We start from the raw sequence: 18,924 nt of genomic DNA on the forward strand, positions 1-18,924 counted from the left end.
CGTACCACACGCATAATAATTTTTGGGAGTATCCATGAGTAGTAAAGTGAACTGCCTGGTCTGTATTGTTTAATATTTTTCATTCTGTTTCAAGGTTGGCATTAGTGCAATGTATTTAATTTAATATTTTGTGTTAGTTGATTTGTATGTATTTGTAATTGGTTTGTGTTTTTTTTGTTAAAAATTCTAAATGTGATGGCGGTGTGTGCTGGTTGGTGCTTGGATGGCGGTGTGCGTGGACTGGCACTTGGCTGGCGGTGTGCGTGGACTGGCGCTTGGCTGGCGGTGTGCGTGGACTGGTGCTTGACTGGCGGAGTGCAAGGATTGGTACTTGCCTGGCGGTGTGCGTGGACTGGCGCTTGGCTGGCAGAGTACAAGGATTGGTGCTTGGCTGGCGGTGTGCGTGGACTGGCGCTTGGCTGGCGGAGTGTAAGGATTGGTGCTTGGCCGGCGGTGTGCATGGACTGGCGCTTGGCTGGCGGAGTGTGTGGATTGGTGCTTGGCTGGCGGTGTGTGTGGATTGGTGCTTGTGTGGCGGTGTTTGTGGACTGGTGCTTGGATGGCGGTGTGGGTGGACAGGCGCTCGGCTGGCGGTGTGTGAGTAGTTACTTTCTGTTGGTCACTACACACACTGCTAGCTGAGCGACACTCCACGCAATCCGTCACTTTGTGTAGTTGCTGTGTCAGGAAATGTTGGCGTGTGAAAGTGATGGGCCCTTGAATGGCGCTGTCTGCTGGTGTGAGTGTTGTAATGTGATGGGCCCGCGGCTGGCGGTGTGAATGTTTTGTATGTGTCACATGTATGAAATGTGTATGAATGGCCTGTAAAGAGGTTGGTGCTTGACGTGGCTTTACAGCTCACGAGCTGTGAGTCAATGGTTCAGTTTCTCGTCCTTTGAAATATTAACAGTGCATTTCTTTTTTGTGAAATGACTTGCTAATACAATTGTACATACTGAATCATCACTCACCCTCGTGCCAAATCCAACCAGTCTATGTGTGCTTGAGGATTATATGGCCGTGCTGTAATATTTGTCTTTTTTCTCTTTCTGAAGCAGGGTGTACCTGGTCCCTTTTTTGTGAATGTTGTAATGTGTTGGTTTTGTGCCTGGTGATGTGAATGTTCTTGTGTGTATCAGGTATGAAAGATGCGTGAATGGCCTGTAAATCGGTTGGTGCCGTGTCGTGGCTTTACAGCTCATGAGTTGCGAGTCACTGGTTCGGTTTAAATGCATTTAATTATTGACAGTGTATTTCATTTTTTTGAAATCTCTTGTTAATAAAATGTTATGTACTGAACCATCACTCGCCCTCGTGCCAAATCCAACCAGTATGTGTGTGTGCTTAAGGAACAGATAGCTGTGATGGAATGTTTGTCTTGTGAGTCTCTCTATCAAGGTGTACATTCCATCAATGAATAACCTACCAAATATAGATATTATTGTTAACCCATGGTAGTTCATTGTGATGTCTCTTTTGCGAATTCCAACTTATTTTTTTTCTACAATGTCCTGCAAACTTAGACATGTCTGTCATAATTTCCATGTAATATTGTGCCAAAAATCTCACGCTACAGAACTGAACACATAATTATGTCAAAACAATTTTGTTTTGCAAGGGAGGCCACCTGGGTTTTTGGTCCCGGGCTCAACGGCCATCTAGGGAAACCTACAAAACCCACACATTTCTGAAAAGTGGACACCCGGGGGCTTCCAAGGAGGTATAGCTTGTGTGGATCTCCCAACGTTCCCTTACCCAGAATCCCTTGCAAACCTCAAATTTAGCTGAAAAAAATTAATTTTTTCACACATTTTCATGAGGGAAAGCGTGGCATCACCGGGCTCACACAATTTTCCTATCACCCAGCGTTCCCCCAGGTCTCTCGATAAAAATGTTGCCTCACTTGTGTGGGAGGCCCAAGTACCCGCAACAGGCAAGGGCCCAAAACGTAGTGAGGCGACTTCAAAATTACCTATGTCAAAACCACCTGCTTTTTGCACTTCACACCACCCCAGTTCAGACATGGCCATATGCAAATCAGTCTGACCCTGTGCCTCATGGGAACAGTCCAGCCCGAACTGCCAAGCCATGCCTTCCCTGGACCGGAAACAAGCTTCCGAGGACCGGTTTCTGACTTTGGGGAACACAGGGTAGAGGGAAATTTGTGGATACACCCAGATTCCAGAACTTTCCATCACAGAAATATGGAGGAAATGTGTTTTTTTTGTCAATTTTTTAGGTTTGCAAGGGATTCTGGGTAACAGAACCTGGTGGGCGGCAGTCAAATCATCCCATCCTGGATTCCCCTGGGTGTCTAGTTTTCAAAAATGTATAGGTTTGCTAGGTTTCCCTAGGTGCCGGGAGAGCTAGCGTTAAAAAACTACAGCTAGGCACTTTGCAAAAAAAGGGTCATTTTTCACTGCGAAATTGAGGTTTGACCACGTTGCGTTTTGCGCCGTTTCCTGTCGCAGGCACTATGCCGACCCACACAAGTGGGGTACCATTTTTGTTGGAAGACTTTGGGAAACGCAGGGTGAAAGGAAATTTGTGGATACACCCAGATTCAAGAACTTTCCGCCACAGAAATGTGGAGAAAATGTGTTTTTTTTGTCAAGTCTTTCGGTTTACAAGGGATTCTGGGTAACAGAACTTGGTGGGAGGCAGTCAAGTCACCCCATCCTGGATTTTCCTGGATGTCTAGTTTTAAAAATGTATAGGTTTGCTAGGTTTCCCTAGGTGCCGGCCGAGCTAGGGTTTAAAACTACAGCTAGGCACTTTGCCAAAAAAGGGTTATTTTTCACTGCGAAATGGAGGTGTGACCACGTTGCGTTTTGCGCCGTTTACTGTCGCAGGCACTAGGCCGACCCACACAAGTGGGGTACCATTTTTGTCGGAAGACTTTGGGGAACGCAGGGTGAAAGGAAATTTGCGGATACACCCAGATTCCAGAACTTTCCACCACAGAAATGTGGTGAAAACGTGTTTTTGTTGTCAATTTCTTAGGTTTGCAAGGGATTCTGGGTAACAGAACCTGGTGGGAGGCAGTCAAGTCACCCCATCCTCGATTCCCCTGGGTGTCTGGTTTTCAAAAATGTATAGGTTTGCTAGGTTTCCCTAGATGCCGGCAGAGCTAAGGTAAAAAAACTACAGCTAGGCACTTTGCAAAACAAGGGTCATTTTTCACTGCAAAATTGAGGTGCAACCACTTTGCATTTTGCGCCGTTTTCTGTCACAGGCAGTAGGCCAACCCACACAAGTGAGGTACCATTTTTCTCAGAAGACTTTTCTGGGGAACACGTGGTGGGTGGAAATTTGTGGATCCACGCAGATTCCAGAACTTTCCACCACATAAATATAGGAAACATTTGTTTTTTTGGACAATTTCTTAGGTTTACAAGGGATTCTGGTAACAGTACCTGGTGGGAGGCAGTCAAATCACCCCATTCTGGATTCCCCAAATGTCTACTTTTTAAAAATGTATAGGTTTGCTAGGTTTGCTAGGATACAAAAACTACAGCTAGGCAATCTGCCAAAAAAGGGTAATTTTTCACTGCAAGATTAAGGGGTGACAACGTTGCGTTTTGCGACGTTTCCTGTCGCGGGCACAAGGCCGATCCACACAAGTGAGGTACCGTTTTTATCGGGAGACTTAGGGTAATTTAGATTTGTAAATCAACTGTTATTACCTATTGAGTTTTCATGCATTTCTCCCTTCCAAATGAAAGACATTGTGTAAAAAAGAAGTCATTTTGAAAAATGACCAATAATTCTCATGCTAGTATGAGTATTCCCAATTTTGAAAATGTTTAAAAATATACTGTTTCTAAACTCTATAATTTGTACCCAATTCAGAAATACATAGATGTCTTTCATACCGATTTTTCCATGTATACATTTTCCCAGAATAATTGCGCTATTCCCGGTACATAATAAAATACCATTGCAAGTTGCTGCTCAATTTTTGGCTCTGGGTTCGTCTGCTTCTTGGTGAACCTACAAGTCCTATATATCCTCACAACCAGGAAGGTCTAGCGGATGTAACAATATATTGCTTTCAAGGAGCTGTCATAATTACAATAAGTTACAGGTGAAAACGTTGAGACAAAAGGCTGTTTTTTTCAACTAATTTTCAATTTTTCCAAAATTTAACTGTTAGTTTCTATAAAGAAACCTTCATGGATTTAGACAAATGACCCCTTTCTGAATTCAGAATTATGTCTAATTTTCTAAAATGTATAGCATTCCAGGATCCATTATTGCGTTCATACTCATTTTTACCATTAACTGGAAGGAGGTTGAAAGCACTAAAAAGAGCAAAAATAGGCTATGTCCCAGAAAAATGGCAAAACTGTGTGAAAAATGTTAGTTCTCTGACAAAAGACTGTCCTTCCCTAAAAGCTGGGAAAATGGTGATTTCAGCCACACAAACCCTTTTTTGATAACATTTGCAGGAAAACACCCAGAGGCTTTCATTTGCAGCCCATTTTTCCAATTTTTCTGAAAAAAACAAACATTTTACTGTATTTTGCTTAATTTCTGGGACCCCCTCCAAGGGAATCCACAAACCCTGGGTACCTTTAGAATCCCCATGATGTTAAAAGAAAAGGACGCACATTTGGCGTGGATACCTTAAGTGGTCAAAAAGTTACAGGGGCCTAAGCGCGCACTACCCCAAATAGCCAAAAAAAGGCTTAGCACAGGAGGGGAAAAGGCCTAGCAGCGAAGGGGTTAATTTGTTGGTCCGCGCACCTCTACTCCTCCCAGAGCCCCTCCATTAACCCAAGAGAAAACGGCCACTAAAAAACAAAATACAATTCTGTTCAAACACTGCGTAGAAAGCAGATCTGCACTGAAGAGAGAGTGCTCTTACACTTGCTACAAACACACCCTTTCACCTCCACTTCAAGTGCAGAGTGTGGTAATGCCGGGTTTATGGGGCTTGCAACTATGTATCTGCCATGCTGAATACTGCAGCCAACACTCACTCATGCAAGAACGTGCACAGTGACATAACATAATATAACATAACATAGAAGCACATGTGCACGTAGACAGATGGGAGATTAAGCACATGTTATATAAATGCTTACATTTGCTGCTGCACACATTACTAAACCTTGATTCCCGCGTGCTGTGCTACAAGCATCATTATCCCCACATTTTTCCTCACTCTGATTTCAAACAAGTGCTGCCCTACTCTGATATGCCTGCAGGAAAACTTCTCCTAGATTTCCTGAGAGTCACAAGATATGCCTCTTAGCAGGCCCTGCTCTCATACCTAAAGTGCTATGGACTACACAGAGACTGAGTGCAGTCCTGCCAGTGTCACGCATCATGCATTAGCCTAACCCATTTGAAGGCAAGTCCCGCTTTGCTGCATTAAAAATAATGATCTCGCATATTGCGCCTCTTGTACTAAGATGTAAGGCTGGAGGACTGCAGTATTATAATTAGCTCTCTGAGGAAAGCCGCTGTCTACGCCAGTCCGCACTGCTTGAGGCTCGGGGCTGGCTCAGCTGCAGAGATACATTCACCCTCAGCATTTTGGATCACGTGCGCACATCAGGAGAGTGGCTGCAATGTTTTGACTAATGGCTGCACAGCCGAGACATGGCACTCAAAGGAGGGCCGGGTTGGCGCCAGTTATGTGCAGTTTGGTAGCAGCAAGTAAGTCCTGCAGCTGTAGTGCTCGCACCGTTTGTGTTGTGCGCTGTGGTGTCAGTAAAATATATAACTTCACACAGAGCGAATCCGACCGTACCGGACCCCACAGTGATGATTGAGCATGCTCTGTGATTTAAAGTAGGGTCAAGGTATTTACCTCCTTTGACTTACTTTTTAAATCAGAATTTCCTGCTCACCCTGCCTCCAAGAGTTCATTGCTGCCCCTGTGCCTAGTTAGATATTTACAGGAGGAGGCTGTTGTTCGGCCTGTCACCTCCAGACCTCGACATTTCCTGCCTTTTTAGCCCCTGTCGTGGGAGAACCCTGAAGTTTGTGTCCCACACAACGTGAGTTTGAGAGCAGGGGCTGCATGTCTTCAAAAGGCACAACTAGCAGGTCTCACTTAGCAGATTATCTCAAGGTCAACACTACCTGAAATGTATTCCGAGTGCCAGCAGCTGTCTGGAGCCAAGGAGTGTGACAGACTCCAAGAGACTTTGCGGGACCCACGGCCAGTAGTCTTTAGATCTCCAGTTGCATCACTGTGACTCTTTGAACATGGTAAGAGTAAAAATTAAAAGCTGCAGACATTTTAAATGTTCATGATAAGGTCGGAGTTGAAGTTTTTTAGATAGCTACCACAAGGTTTCAGACTGCAATGTGTGACATTTTCATAATTTTAGTACGGTTTTTGATATATGTTTCCCTCATCTTCATTGCTTAATTTTGCTCGCAAAAAAGTCACTCATAATTGTTGAAATGTCACTCGTAATTACACTACAGTTACCAAAATGTCACACATAGCAATCTGAAACCTTGGCAGCTTTGTCTTGTAGTTCCGTAGTTTGTGGGTGAGGTTCGGTGGTTCCGAACCCGTTCAATAAAGATTGTCGGAAATAGACGATTTTGGTGTCAGCAGACCGCAAATCACGAGTGTAGTGTGTACGAGTGTTTTCGCATTAATTGATCAATGAGAACACTACGTATTCAGGGATTTCGTTTGAACCTTCGGGTTCCATTTTGTGTGCGGCAGCCATTTTGTGTGGTTGCCCTCACATAGGCCGATGACTATGGCCGAACGGGCCCTTGAGACACGTACACCTTAGCTGACTTCCGAAATGACCTGGCCGAACTGACTCCTTGCCCGAGGCTGACCTCGTTGAGCCAGTCCCTTGTTAGGCAGCTGGTCAGATAAGGATCAAAGAGCAGGACATTGCTGAGTTTACAGTACACTGCACCCACCTTTCTATCTTGTTTCCAATCTGTTTCTGCTCCTTCCTTTACGACATAATCACTGATTTGGGTTGAGGGTTTTATGATGGGTTTGTCCGGCCTGATCGAACAGGAATATTGGAATGTGCTTGGTCATTTCTGGTGGGCTGGACAACGGAAAGTGGGATTGTCGTCATACGCTACTTTTAAAATGTCATGTTTCTATTGGTCAGTTTGTATGAACCCAATGCTAATTTGGAATGTTGCCTGAGGCATGATTTTTGGCATAAAAGACCATGCTCCGCTCGTTGAATTTGTGCAGTCTCTAGCGAACCACCCGTGTTGTGCTTCGTAGACCTCTGTTCCTGGTTGCAGCCAATAAACTTTGGTCTTTGACGTCATCAAGAAGTGTCCCGTGTCTCTGTTTGCCAAGGTAGGGGAACTCGAAGGCATCGGGCGTTTTCCCTGACGCCGCTGGGTTCTAAAACCCGGTCCTTCAGTTGGCGCCCAACGTGGGGCGACTTCAGCGGTACCGGTCCAAGCCCGAAGATCGTGGAGAGCTTCGTGTGAAAATTCTGGAGGAAGGCCAACCACTTCATCGACCCCTGTATGTCGTCGTGGTCCGAAAGTCTTTGCTGCGAGGTTCCCCGCTTTCCGACGGCTACGAAGGACTGCTGCCCTGACTGTCGCCCTGTATTGGAGCCTTAGACGTTTGTAGAGCGAGACGATTGACGGGTCTTCTGGTGACGCCATCGACATTTCAGTTAAGTATGAGTGGAGCGTCTCCTAGTCCTTAGTTTGTTTTGGTATCCCTTTAGTGGATCGCTTTGATTTGGTACCTGCAGGACCCAAAGCCAAGGGACTCGTGTATTCGCGAGACTATCGTTTTGAGATTTCCCTTGTAGTTTGAAGCTAGACTAGTGAGCAAGATGCCTGGTCTTAGCAGACTTGGAAAGATATTTGGTTGTGGTTGTTCTAAGGATTCCCGGTTAGAGGATTTGTGTCCGGTTCCTGCAATTGGAACTCCTACATATGAATTATACGTGAAGCATGGTGTGGGCCCTATTAGCTATAATGAGATCTGGGTAAAATATACGAGAAAAGACGGTGTCCTAGAGTGGCCCCGTTACGGTAGTTTTGAAGCTGAGATTTTAGATAGTCTCGAAGTGAAATTTTTCAAGAAGAAAGCCCGGCCCGCAATGTTTGACTCTTTCCGCATATGGCGCAAAGAAGCCAAACAGAAAGAAATTAAATTAGCGAAAAAGAATAAACGAGAACGAGGTTTGTCAATGGTGCAAGCTGCTATTGCGTATAGGGATAATGAGGAAGAGCAAGAGAGCGAACAGATGCTTAGGGTTAAGAAGTTAGCGGTAGATAGATGCTACCCAGTTTTGCCGCCTAAAGAACAGGAAGAGAAGAAAGATCTTGCGAAAGATCCTTTAATGTTGCATCTATTGAGTTCGCCACCCCCTTATGCACAGAGTGCTACGGCACCACCGCCACCAGTTGTGGCTGTGCAACCTCCAGTTGTAGTGCCACCTGTGATTCTTCCACAGCCAGCTCCTCTTCCGTTGGCTACTGTTCCTTTGGCGCAGCCTCCTCAGGGGCCGCCAACTTTGCCTCCCCCTTTGTCTGCTACTTCTACGCCTGTCTATGATACTCCTTCTGTTCCGTCTTTGGATTCTTCTACTTTTGTTCCGTCTTCTCTTATTCTTCCATCTTCTCCTTCTACTAGACAGCGAGTGACTGCTGCTTTTTCTGGTTTTCTGTCTCCTTTGTTGGGACAATTGGGTATGTCTCCTGTGACTGGACGAAGACAATCACGTAGTCAGTTGCCTGATACAGATGAGCATACAGTTTTGGATCATATGGCACGTAGATGGGTTACAAATACTTCCCAGTATCATCTTGAGGGTATTATGGATGTTTTCCGTCAATGGAAAGCACCAAAGCAACGGTACGTCTTTGAAATGATGTGTGTGTTCCTCCATGAACAATGGATTGACGAAGTAGGTAAAGCTCCTGAAGAGTTGTATCGAGTGCGTTCTGAGTTTGCGAAAGGGACCATTGTGAGTCTCCTCGACGTTGAGAGAGCAATTGTGACGTTGTTGTCGTTTCGTAATAATGCCCCTTCTGAGCGATTGTTTGAGCCTGATTCGTCAGTTAGGAGAAAAGCGCGTCAGTATCCGATGCGTGAGGTTCCTCCAGTTTGGAGACCTGCTGATGCAAATGCTCATCCACCTGTTGTTGCGCACTTTCAGCGAGTATGGGTACATGTTCCTTGGAAGCGTGCTGAAGTCCTAGCGCTTAAGCAGACTTTACCTGATCCGCGCAAAAATCCGGCGGGATACTATAAAGAGCTCACTCAAACTGTGGGTTTGTGTATCATGAATTTAGCGGACATAGATATGTTGTTTGTTAATGTTGTCCCACAGCCTATCTGGAGTACGATTCGACATACGGATCATGATCAAGAATTGGGTGATACATGGGTTAATATTGTTGCTGCGGATGATGGACAAGTTGGAGGTGCTAAGCCTGAAGATCTTATTACTCAACTCCCTGGTAGAATTATTAATTATATGAAGACTTTGATGCCCGAAGTGCGTGTTAATTGGGACAAGTTGTCTGCATGTAAGCAGAAGAAAGACGAGACTGTGTCCGACTTTTTCACGCGGTTTGAAGAGACCTTTGTAGATCATAGTGGTCAGGACATGGCTACTGAGGGTGGCCAGAGATTGTTCGTTGACAAATTTGTGCATAATCTGCTTCCTGAGTTGTGCATTAAGTTGAAGGATTCCGAGAGTGCTTGGCATGTTTCCACATCAGCGCAGATTTTAGCTACGGCCCAGTACTATGAAAATAGGCGCAAAGATGAGTTAGAGAAAGCGGATAAGAAGACTAAGGAATTGAAGACTAAAGTTCTTCTACAACAAGCTTATCCACCCCGTACTACTAGTCAGCGTGATTATCAGCAACCTCAGCAATATTCGAGAAACTCGCAAAGGAACGAGTCTTCTCAACAGCGTTTTCCGTATGGGCCTAATCAGTGTGCGTATTGCAAAGAAGAGGGTCATTTTAAGAATAGTTGTCCGGTTTTGTTGCAGCGCATGAATGGTGCTTCTGGTGTACGAGGTAGAGGTGCTCAACAGGCGCCTAGAGGTAGAGGTCATGGACAGAATGTACATTCTTTGCCTCCACAGAACTCGATGAATAGTTTTGATCAGCAGCAAGGTTTGTCTGGTAGGACAACACAGTACTATGTAGATGATTACTATATTGAAGGTGACGAAGCAAATGGTAATGATTGTTAGGAACGCCATGGACAAAGAGAGGGAGTTGTTTCAGTTCCAGTAGATCAGAGTGGACCCTATGTTGAAGTAATTGCATCAGGTGTGTCAGAACCTTTTCTGCTAGACACTGGTGCTACAAAGAGTTCTATTATTCACTCTAAACTCCCTGGCGCACCTTTGTCTGGCTTTGATAATGTTTCTGTAGGTTTTTCTGGCGCCCCGGTTACAAATCCAATTTCTGCTCCATTGTCTCTTTCTGTTGGACCTCGTAAGTTCAAAGCACCCCTTCTTTTGACTACCGGTTGTAATGAGAATCTGTTGGGATTGGATTTATTGAAGAGATTGTATGCAACGCTGTATTGTTCTCCGTCAGGAGTTCATCTTAATTTGGGTGAGAGAGTGATCTCTCCGATGTACATGTCGAAAGATAGTCTTCCACCTGAATTGTCTTCTTTACCAGATTCATTGTGGGTTACTGGTCCGAACGATGTGGGCCTACTGGAAATTCCTCCATATGTTGTGACACTGAAGGCGAATGCTAAGTTACTGCGCATTCCACAGTACCGTATTTCGAGTGATGGTGAGCGTGCACTTTTAGCGATCATTTATGATCTGATCGAAAAGGGTGTCATTGAGGAAACGAGAGGTAATGTAGGCAATAGTCCCGTTTTGCCAGTTCTGAAGAGAACTGATTCTTCACAACCTCCTGTATATAGGTTTGTCATCGATCTTCGCGAAGTGAACAAGATTGTTGTTCCACAATTTCCTGTTGTGCCTGATATCACCGCTTTGTTGACTCTGATTCCGGCTACTGCCACGTGGTTTTCAATGATTGACTTGAAGAATGCTTTCTTCAGTATCCCGATTGCCATGGAAAATAGGGACATCTTTGGATTCTCTTTAGGGGGACGAAGTTTCCGCTTTAAGCGCGCTCCTCAAGGCTATTGCGAGAGTCCATCGATCTATAGCCAAGCTTTGAAAACGCAACTTGATCTGTTGGTTTTACCTGATGGTGCAGCCCTTATTCAATATGTTGAAGGCTTGTTAGTTGCCGCTGATACTGAAGAGATTTGTAGAGAAGCCACTTTGTCATTGTTACGCCACTTGTCTGATTTTCATCACAAAGTTTCTCTCTCCAAGTTGCAATATTGTCGACAAGAAGTAACCTACTTAGGTCACCTCTTATTGAAGGAGGGGTTGGAAGATTTTGATGGTCATTGGGATGGTCTTAGCTATCCTTTTCCTGTTCTGTCTCTGTGTACAGTGTGCTCCTGCTATTTGTGGTCTCTGTGCTACTTCGTGTGCAAGGAGACCTGTCCGGAGAGAGGTACTAAGTAATAGGATGATGCTACAGCAACATATCGATGATCTGATGAATATAGATCCAGATTCAGATTTGCATGTGTTTGGGTCTGTTGCCTATGTAAGGGCAAAAGGAGGGTCTGTAGTTCCGTAGTTTGTGGGTGAGGTTCGGTGGTTCCGAACCCGTTCAATAAAGATCGTCGGAAATAGACGATTTTGGTGTCAGCAGACCGCAAATCACGAGTGTAGTGTGTACGAGTGTTTTCGCATTAATTGATCAATGAGAACACTACGTATTCAGGGATTTCATTTAAACCTTCGGGTTCCATTTTGTGTGCGGCAGCCATTTTGTGTGGTTGCCCTCACATAGGCCGATGACTATGGCCGAACGGGTCCTTGAGACACGTACACCTTAGCTGACTTCCGAAATGACCTGGCCGAACGGACTCCTTGCCCGAGGCTGACCTGGTTGAGCCAGTCCCTTGTTAGGCAGCTGGTCAGATAAGGATCAAAGAGCAGGACATTGCTGAGTTTACAGTACACTGCACCCACCTTTCTATCTTGTTTCCACTCTGTTTCTGCTCCTTCCTTTACGACATAATCACTGATTTGGGTTGAGGGTTTTATGATGGGTTTGTCCGGCCTGATCGAACAGGAATATTGGAATGTGCTTGGTCATTTCTGGTGGGCTGGACAACGGAAAGTGGGATTGTCGTCATACGCTACTTTTAAAATGTCATGTTTCTATTGGTCAGTTTGTATGAACCCAATACTAATTTGGAATGTTGCCTGAGGCATGATTTTTGGCATAAAAGACCATGCTCCGCTCGTTGAATTTGTGCAGTCTCTAGCGAACCACCCGTGTTGTGCTTCGTAGACCTCTGTTCCTGGTTGCAGCCAATAAACTTTGGTCTTTGACATCATCAAGAAGTGTCCCGTGTCTCTGTTTGCCAAGGCAGGGGAACTCGAAGGCATCGGGCGTTTTCCCTGACGCCGCTGGGTTCTAAAACCCGGTCCTTCAGTCTGAGTGGACACTGCCTCAAGCATCACAGTGTTTCTGGCTCCTCCCAAACATCCTGCCAACTCTGAATGAATGCTACGGGCCGCAGCTCAATTAGCGCACTGAAAGGGGAAGATTAGCACTCGATTAAAGGTCTTCTGGAAAACGGACCCAATCTTTGTCAGCTGTATTGCTCTTCTTTTTTATAATTGCAAATATCACTGAACTTGGCTTAACGCCCATGAGTACCGGTACTCTCTTTGGACAAAGAGAAGTTCCGGTACTCAAGCGCCGAAAATTTAGAAGTGCCGGTACTCAGTACCGGTGAGAACCAGCCCATTTAAAGCACTGCACCCATCCCTCTGAACTCACACTGCCATACCCCTTCTGCTGCTTTCAATAAGATGCACCCTTCCCCTGCACTCACAAAGGCACACTGTTCACCATATATGCACCGTCACCCTATACTCTACAAACACACAGCTCTACACTCACTCCAACATGCACACCCCTCCTTGCTGAACTCACATAGTCACACTCTTATCCCTGCACTTACACAACCTCACTCATCCTCAGATCACTCAGCCAAACCCCTTCTTCTGCAGTCACAAATGTACCACCCTTCTCCTGCTTCTTAGAGGCAGCACACCCCTCACCCTTCACTAAAAGATACCACTCATCGTGCTCTCACACAGACACACAACTCAGCCTGTACTCACACAGGAACGAACATACAGGTATGCCCCTTGGCTTACACTCGCAAAGACACACCCCTTAGACTGCACCCACACAGCCACACACTCTTTCTCCAGCATTCATGCAGGCATACTGTTCACCCTGCGGTCACACAAGCACGCTATCGCTGTACACTCAAAAAAGCACACTGTGCACTCATTAACCATCTCCTCACCCTGTATCCCCACTGGCACACAGTACTCCTTGGTTGTATGTCAGAACCATGCAAGCCATTACCATGCACAGCCTTACAACGCAGTTTTTACAACGACCCGTAAAGACCTGCGTGGTAAAGGAATGCAGTGGTAAACTGCATTCCTTTACCCTGCAAGTCTTTACAAGGAACACGCTCTTTGCCTTAGGCCAAAGTGATTGACTTTGGAGAGGTATAAATTACTATTCCAACTCCAGTCTTTGCAACAGTAGGGAATGGGTTGGACTCCGAAGTCCAACGCCGCTTCCCCTATGGCAAGTCATAGTAAAGGCTTGCATGATAAAGGAATGCAGTGGTAAAGACGGGTCATTAGTGACCGCGTGGTAAAGGAATGCAATGGTGAAGGCGGGTCATTGTAATGACCACGTTGTAAAGGCAGTATGTGGTTTAGACTTATAAATGCTGTTTCCCATACTCCTTGCCCTCAAACAGGCACACTGCTAAGCCTACACTCATGCAGGTACCTTGCTGAACATAAACTCACATGGGCACAACTCTTACCCAAGGTCGGACTGGCCTTTAAGGCTAACAGGCAGTGCCCGATGGGCTGATCTGACACACTAGTGTGTAGGACATTTTTATTTTTCAGCATTTTTGGGTCGGTCTTATGTCCAGGTGGGCCGTTTTTTATTGCTGTTTATTTAATATATATTACCATTTTTTTTAGCTACCTGCTTCGTTAATGAGAGCCATTTTTATTTTGGTGCTCAACCCTATTTTTTATCCCGGTTCGACCCTGCTTTTACCCTACCGGACAAGGGAAGGGTCCAGAATACGGAGTGCTCTGCATATGAGACAGCTTGGGGTGGAATTGTATTGAGGGGGGAGAAAATGAATGAGAACATGAAGCATTCAAGAGTCCTATGTCATGTGAGAGTTAAGATTGAGTGAGAGCAGAGAACAGAGCGGGCAAAGTACAAGATAAAACACTGCATGGGATAGCATTGACTGCAGAAGAACACAGGAAGGAAGAGCACCGGATATGACGGAGAAGGCTGGGGCAGAGCTTGGAGAAGGCGAAACACTGGAAGGGACAACACAAGGCTTGAGAAAGCACAAGATGGGAGAGCACATGAGAGGAGAGAGGACATTAGAGGAGCACTAAGGGTGAAGAATTACTAAGGATGTGAGAGATCACAGAATCGGTGAACACAGGAGAGGATAGAACAAAGGATGAAGAAGAACACGGGATGGAAGTGTCTTGTTAGATGGATCCCTTGCCTTCAGGTTTTCTTGGCAGTTGTGGCATGGTACCCAAAGAGGAAAGGTTGGTGGATGATCTACGGAGGACTGCTTTGGGGATGGGTACAGGAAGGGAGAGCTCAAAAAGAAGCAGTGGCGTAGCACAGGCCCCGCAGCACCCGTGGTGCGGGGGGCCGAGCAGCAGTGGCCCCCCTCAGCAGAGTACCCAGTCCTGAGAACTCCGGATTAAATCAGGAGCGGGGACCCCTCCATGTACCTTGCAGGGGGGCACCCTCAACTTTCACTAAGCCACTGGAAAGAAGGGACAGTAGCGGCTGCTGCGCGGGTGTAGTGGTGAGGTGGAGTGGGGACTGGGGGGACGAGGGATGTCAGGGAGGTGGGGAGGAAGGAGGGGAAACGGATGCCAAACATTTAAAAAGAAAAAGAAAAAAACATACCATCCGCCTGCCGCCCAACGCTCTTCTCCGTCTCCTCTTCTTGCTGCAGCACAGCCTCCCCTCCAGACAATCCTGATGCTGCTTTCATGTTAGAAAGCAGTGTCAGGATTGGCATGACAGACTGGGAGCCCGTGCTTTGCTGTCTCAGCTAAGTGCGCATGTGGGTTTGGCCGGCCTGAGGTGGTCAGCCAAACCCACATGCGCACTGGTAGCAGTGCTGCCCACCACTCCCCCTCCTGACTTCCCCGCATAGCCCCGCCCCCAGGACACCACACATACAAGTTGAAAAATAAAACGATAATAAGCTTGTTTTATTATCGATTTATATTTCAACTTTTGAGGGTGAGGGGACGCTTGAGAGCAGTAGATAGTTGTGAGTCAAGGGTTGGAGAGCACATGGGAAATTATAGAGTAGTAAAGCACAAGATGAGGACAAACACGGGCTGGGGAATTACAAAGGATAGAAGAAAAAATATAAAAATAGAGAGCAAAGGAAAGGATAGAGTAAACAAGAAAGCACTTGGTGAAAGGGCATATTACTGAGAGTGTGGACTGGGACAGGACAGGATGGAGCACATGGGCTAGACGCGGGAGGGCTTGTTCGCAGGATGGAAAAGTGGAGAGGGGTGTGGCTTGAGCACAGAATGGGAGCAGCGTCGTATAGAGCACATGATGGAAGAGCTATGAATGGAAGAGAGCACAGAATGAGCGATCATGGACTGGTGACCACAGGATAATCAAATAATCAAATATTGGAAGGAGAGCAGGTTAGGAGAGCGCACGGTCAGATTGCACAGGGTGCGAGAGCACATGATAGGACAGCAATGATGGGAGAACATGATGGGAGAGCACATGATGGGAGAGCACATGATATGAGACACATGATGGGAGCGCACATGATGGGAGAGCATATGATATGAGAGCACATGATGGGAGAGCACATGATGGGAAAGCACATGATATGATCGCATATGATGGGAGAGCGCATAATGGGAAAGCACATGATTGTGGAGTGCAGAGCAAATTGAAGATTTGCAAGCACCAAAATGAAGATTAGATAATAGAGGAGTACGGATTGGGACAGCACAGGAGAGGAGTGCATTGGCAGGGACACAAGAGCCTTGGAATGGCAACAGAACCAGATGGAAGAGCATGTGACGGGTGAACACAAAATGGAAGAGGCATAATGCAAGAAAAGAGCCCGGGACTCAAGGGATGGGAAAAGCAGGGAATATGAGAGCACAGGAGAGGAGTCCATGGCATGGAGTGCAATGGATGGGAGAGTTTATGATTAGTGAGCACAGCGCTAAGAGAGCACCGCAATGACGTTGGTGCAGGAAATGTGGAAGAGCGCTGAATAAATAGCACATGAAGAGGCAGTACAAAATGGAAGAGGACAGGAGGAAAGAATAGGAATGGGAGGGCACAGGTTTAAAGAGCACGAGACAGGAGAGTGCTTGTTGGGGACAGCACAGATTGGGACAGGGGCGAACAGGAGATCACCGGATGAAAATGCCCCCAATTGGATAGAGTGCTCAATGGGTAAATACAAAATAGCAAAATACCAATGGTGGTCTGTCTGTAAGGGTGAAGAGGCCACAACCCCCAGACAGCTAGGGGCTATTCATGCGCTAAATGCACAGGGGCCAGGCTGCCTGAGCTGAACTTTGCCAGGCTGAAAATCTCACAGCCCTGATAGCAAGACTTCCTCAGTCCGGCCAAGTGCTAGGAGGACTTCCCCTCATGATGAGAGAGCACATGAAAGATAGATTCAGACCAAGACACTTTAGTTTTAAGCCCTGAAGTGCCAAAGGCCAACAGTGATGCTAGTCACACAGTGGAGTGGTTTCAGCAGTCTCACTGACCCCAGCCCACTCAGTTATGAGCAAAAGTCTGCAGCCTCCTCTCATTTGCTGACCCGTTACAAGGTCAGCCAATGAGAGGAGATGGCAGTCCCTATCCAGCAAGAACCACCAAAGATTTTCTCCCACCACCAGAGATCCTCGCTGTGGTCGGCAAGTTTTTTAAAAATGTTTGGTGCATGCGTGTGTGTCTCTATTAATGTATGTGCATTTCTGCAAGCAGGCTGTGAATGGGTGTGTGCAGGTGTTTGTGCTTGTGAATGGTGGGCGTTGTAGTATCCTCCCCATCCCTGCAGCATGTAAATAAATCACGGCAAACACGGAACTTGGTCTTGCACGTCTTTATTCTCCAGAGTGTGACTGTTAACTGAAACGTACAGAGTTATGAATTTATTAACCACACCCAATCACTTGCATGAATGAATGAGATAATGTTATATAGATAGCACATGGCTACTCCTGGAGTGTTCCAGAGATTAGGCAATTAAAGACTGAAGTAGAAGCAGGGAACAGTAGGAGTCCTACTCTCCCGAAAGTTTGGATAAATAGGTTTTCAGCTCTGTCCAGAATGTTGTTTCCTCTGTGATAGATCTCATGTGTTCAGGCATCTGATTTCACATACTGGCCACCTTGACAGTAAAGGAGTCTGTAGTGGTCTTACATGATGTTTTATTCCCTATGTTTCTCTGCTCTAGCTGCTCAGCCTGTGTGTGTGTCTTCTCTATGGAATGTTGGTGAGTGGACCCTGAGTAGAATGCCTGGGTGACTGGATGAGGGGTGACAGTTGGTGAGAGGGGCTGAGCAGCTAGCAGGCTGCTCCTGGTGGGGCTGTTGATGTCAACTTACAGACTGCCTTACAGGACGTATTTACTTATTATTGATGACCTGTCAGCTTATATGAATAAACCTACTTGGATTACAAGTTACAGCGTGTCATCATAACTACAGAGTCTGTGCTGCATTTTAGAATGCGGGACAGAGAGTAGGCTGGCGTTACTGGAGTGCAGAGGTCTCCCTGGTCAATATTCCTTGATCCTCTCATTAAGATACACAAGCCCATTATTGTGGAGGGCTTGATGTGTCAGTGTCAGGGCCTTATACATAATGCATTGCCGGATTGGTAGCCAATGCAATTCCTCATGTAGCCGAGATACCGAAGCATGCTTGAGAAGTTTATAAAGTAGGCGGACTTCCATGTTATGAACTACTTTAAATGCCGAACCAAATATTCAAGACGACTCAAGTACAGGACATTGGCATAGTCCAGCCCAGAGAGAATCAATGCCCTGACCACAGTAATTTGAACCTCATGAGGCATGCAGTCGAGAAATTTCCTCAACATACAGCATTGGCTCCCCGTCAACAACAGGATCACCTTCAAACTCCTCATCCACACACACAAAGCCCTACACAACGTTGGACCAGCATACCTCAACGACCGACTCAGCTTCTACACCCCCAACCGCAGCCTCCGCTCTGCCAACCTCGCCCTCGCCACAGTTCCACGCATCCAGAAAACCACTGCCGGCGGCAGATCCTTTTCCTACCTCGCCACCAAGACCTGGAACACTCTCCCTACCAGCCTACGACAGACCCAGGACCTGCTGGCCTTCAGAAGACTTCTCAAGCCCTGGCTTTTTGATCAGTAGCAGCCCCCCCTCAGTGCCTTGAGACCCTAACGGGTATGTAGCGCGCTTTACAAATGAAATGATTGATTGATTGATTGATTGATTGATGGAGAATAGCTCCTGATAGATAGGAGCAATGATATCCAAGATGGACTTCAGGGTATGAGGTGGAATGAAGTTGTCGAGACCCTGACCTACAATTCAAGAACTGTGCCATCAATACATTCAAGGAAGGAACCTGAAAAGACAATAGTTTATAATCTGCTGTTGGTCCAACTATATCTCCCACCCCTGGCCCAAGTGTCAGATGATTCACCCCGTTGTGTTAGTCTTGATTTTGAGGAGCATGTCCTCAAAAAAGTAGCTGAGTCTGG

At 46.2% G+C, this 18,924-nt stretch overlaps 1 protein-coding gene across 1 annotated transcript in view; it reads right to left on the reverse strand.

Annotated features, from left to right (window-relative positions):
• LOC147683454 (diacylglycerol O-acyltransferase 2-like) overlaps positions 1-18,924 on the reverse strand; it is a 421,011-nt gene that overhangs the window by 328,153 nt on the left and 73,934 nt on the right. The window lies entirely within an intron of this gene.

The sequence above is a fragment of the Lissotriton vulgaris genome, chromosome 11 (assembly GCF_964263255.1).
Source record: "Lissotriton vulgaris chromosome 11, aLisVul1.2, whole genome shotgun sequence".
NCBI classification, from domain to species: Eukaryota; Metazoa; Chordata; class Amphibia; order Caudata; family Salamandridae; genus Lissotriton; species Lissotriton vulgaris.